The sequence below is a fragment of the Triticum aestivum genome, chromosome 5D, assembly GCF_018294505.1.
Source record: "Triticum aestivum cultivar Chinese Spring chromosome 5D, IWGSC CS RefSeq v2.1, whole genome shotgun sequence".
Classification (NCBI taxonomy): Eukaryota; Viridiplantae; Streptophyta; class Magnoliopsida; order Poales; family Poaceae; genus Triticum; species Triticum aestivum.
The window spans coordinates 523559004-523563122 of NC_057808.1; positions in this window are offsets into that span (position 1 = coordinate 523559004).

The window sequence follows — 4119 nt, forward strand, 5'->3', positions numbered from 1 at the left end:
CGGCTCCGCTCGCTCGGGCGCTCCGACCCAGGGATTGGTCTGGGGGTCGTACCGACGCCAGATCCGATTCGGGATGAGCGGCGGATCGAGCGAGAGGAGGCCGTAGGTCGAAAGACTTGGAGGCGCTGCTAAGGACGGCGAACAAGGCGGAGAAGGCGGCGATGCGCGCGGCGGAGAAGGCGAGGGAAGCCAAGCTGGCTCTCGTCGAGCACATCATGGCGAGGGTGACAGAGGAGGAGGCAGATCGATTGTTCCAATTGGGGGCACACCTCGAGCCGGAGCAGGTGCTGGATTGGGCGGCAGAAGAAGCGTCATCCACATCAAGAGTTCAGAGGGCGAGATGGCGGCCATTCCGTCGGGATCCATGGTGAAGCAGATGAGGGGTGCAGGTGATCGAAGGGAGGTTGTAGTTGGCAGCTTCTACATCTCCTTGGAGCCGAGCGGGAAGGCCAGGTATGGATCACCGTGCCGCCCCTCTCCGTTCCGGGCAACTCCGGCGGCAATTCAAACGCGCCGGCGAGCTGAGGCCATGGCTCCGAGAAACATTGGGGATAAGGTTGGGCAGGGGACCCTGCAGGTCAGCCTGCGTGACTCGGGTAAGGATGGAAAGACTAGTGGTACCCGCTTTTAAGCTGATAAAGCGCACTCCGAGAAGGCGTCTTCGCAGATCGGTGAAGAGGAAGTGGTTGAAATATACGAGCAACTCTCGTCCGTTCCCTCACCAGTGAAAACTTGGGTTCCTGCCGCCAGAGGCAGGCTAGTCTGGATCCGTAAGGATCTGTTCCTCACCAAGAAATTCACCCCAAAGGATTGCTATCCAGCTAGAGAGACAGACAAGCTACCGCAGCCAAAGGAGATTAGCTTCTCCCGGGATCTGTGGAAGGGCGTATCTGGCAGAGCAACCTACGCGGAAGCAGTGAAGGGAATGGCTAGAAATCGTGGTGGCGGCCGTCGCGGAGGTGGAGGGGCTGGTCGAGGCGATGTGTCTCGCACGCCAAGCGACCAGGGCCGCTCTTCGACTCAAGGGAAGATGCCGCCGCAGATGGGCGGCTTCCACCAACAAGGTCCGTCCGGGATGCAAGGACCACATCAAGGTAACTTTGGGCCAATTCAACAGTTTAATGGTCAGGGGGGAATGCAAGGGATGCAGCCATGGCAAGGGGTCCAATTCAACAGTTTAATGGTCAGGGGGAATGCAAGGGATGCAGCCATGGCAAGGGGTCCAATTCCCCCAATTCAACCAGTGGCCACAACAGTTCCTCCCTGCTATGCCAATTCTGCACCAACAACAGCAGTTTGGCCCTCCCCCTACTCAGTTTCAGTCTGGACTCAATTCCAGGGCTTTGGAGAAGGACAATCAAGCACTTATCAACAGAATCCTCAAAACCTGCAGCAAAAGAAGACCAAGAGCTTCAATTCTCAGAAAGAACAACAGGGGAAGTCAAGCAGTGCTGAGAAAGGTGACAGTAGTCAGAACAGAAAAGAAGAGGCTGTTATCAACTATGATCCAAAGATGAAGGATGTGATCTGCTATAACTGTGGATAACCAGCTCACTTTGTTGGGACTTGCCCAATTCCAAAAAACTGCTTCATCTGCCACAAAGCTGGACATCATATGGATAACTGCCTGGAGTGGTACAAACCACAAGCCACTACACAATACTTTGGAAGTGCTAATGTTGGGTTGTGGTTCTTTCACATTGAGTCTGATGCCAAGGATGCTACCAAATGGTTGAACCTGACCAATGTGTGTGTGGCAGTGATTGAAGAAGGCTCTATCACCACTCAAGAGTTGAAAAACAACTTCTGTGAGATATGGAAGACTAATTGGCATGGCAAGTGAGACAACTGACTGAAAAACGTTTCTTAGTCAGATTTCCACATAAGAAGGTCAAAGACTTGGTGGAGCTCCCTTCCATCAATCTCAGAAAGAAGGGGGTGACTGTCTCTTTTGACAAGTGGGATGGAGAAGAAGTAGCATATGCTGAACTACAGGAGGTGTGGGTAACTATGATGGGAATTCCTGTCAATAAGCTTACCTGGAGAGTAATCTCACAGATTTCCTATATACTAGGTGTATTAGTTAATGTGGACTGGCATGAAATCTTCAGAAGCTTCTATGAAAAAGTTAAAGTCCAGAATGCTGTGAGAGATATCTCCAAGATACCATCTGAAAGCCTAGTGGAGATTGATAAGGAGCTATTCCTCATATCTTTCTTGGTGGATACAACTCCAAACTTGGGTGCTGGAAGGTGATCCTGAAAAAGGTCTACAAATGCAGGGGCCTAAAGACATGGAGACAGACAAAGACAAAGACAAAAACAAAAAAGCATCTACTAAGGGCCATGCTCAGAACTCTCAGAACTCTCAAAAAGCCCCGTCACATTCTAAAACCCCTATGGAGTTGATGAACACATTGGAAAAGAGGGTGCAGAGTGTGATATTGGATATTGAGAGTGATGGAAATATCAAGAAAGCATATATAGGAAATTGCCTGAGGAGAACATTGGTGTCCAGTTATTTGAGCAATTTAATGAGGAATCTGAGGATGAAGACATCATAGAAGCTCCAAGCCAGCAGAATCCACAACAGGGGCAAACAAAAAATTGGGGCCCTATTGTGGCGCCCAGGATGAGTACCAGGATAAGAAGAGATGGGAGAACAACAATTCAGAAAGCTAAGGACCTGGAGATACCCAAAGGAAACAGAAACACTAATTCCTTCTCTGCATTTAATGATGAGATTGTTATCAAAATCCAGGAAAGCTGGGCTGAACTTAGGTGATGATGATAATATTTCTCATAATATTCAGACCATTAGACTGATTGAGAATGATAGATTATCTACTTTTAAAGAAACACATCCTAAATGTTTCCTTCCTGCCGACTTAGATATTAGTTTTGAGGGATGTAATATTGAAACCTCATCAATTGTAGGGCCAGGGTGTGCTCACAGTAGTGACACAACTGGTACTACCCCTACATAGGCTGAGGTAGTGTCAGGAAAGAAAAGTAGTTGTAGAAAATTGTAATTTAAATGGTAGTAGGACTGATATGGAATGTTAGAGGGCTTAATAAGCCTGAGAAACTGAGTGTAGTGGGAAAACTCATTAGAGATACCCATGCTGACATGGTAGGTTTTTCTGAGTCTAAGAAAGAATCCTTTCCGAGCTCTCAAATTAAGTCTATTGATCCAAATAATGATTTCACCTGGAACTGGATGCCAGCTATTGGTACAGCAGGTGGTATTGTAGTGGGTATTAAACAGGAGGATTTTGAGATTATCTCTGTAGATATCTTACAATTCTCTGTTGCCTGCTTAATTAAAGATAAAAAGATAGTAAGATCTGGAGATTCATTACTGTCTATGGGGTTGCATATGATAATCTCAAGCTTGAGTTTATCAATGAACTCCACAATACTATGGATGCCTGGTTGGGTCCTACCATTATTGGGGGTGATTTCAATTTGGTGAGAAGTAGTGAAGAAAAGAATACTGGTTCTGTTAATTTATATTGGGTAACTCTTTTCAATGATTGGGTGAATAAGTATGCCCTGATTGAATTGAAAAATTATACTAGGAAGTATACTTGGGCCAACAACTAGGATAATCTGGTGATGGCTAACATTGATAAAGTGACCACCATTTCCACATGTTGGGAGAACTTATTCCCAGCTGTTCAACTCAAAGCCCTTCCTAGGGTGGGTAGTGATCACACCCCCCTGGTATTTGATACTGGAGCTATCTAGCCACCAAAAGATAAACAATTTAGGTTTGAGAAGTGGTGGCTGCAGGTGGAGGGCTTTGAAGACCTAGTTAAGAACACTTGGAATAAGCCATGTTCCATTTTAGACCTTATGGAGATATGGCAATTCAAGATTAGACTACTTAGGAGGGTGTGTAAAGGGTGGAATGTCAACTATGAGGCCTAAAAAATAGGAACAAGCCACAGTTAGTTGATGAGTATAACTTAATGGACATTGAATCTGAGACAAAGGTGCTCTCCCCACCTTCTAAAGCTAGGATGGATAAGATTGCCCTAGATCTACAAAATATTTGGAAGTTAGAAGAGATTAAGTCTAGGCAGAGATCCAGAGAGAAAAATATATTAGAGGGGGG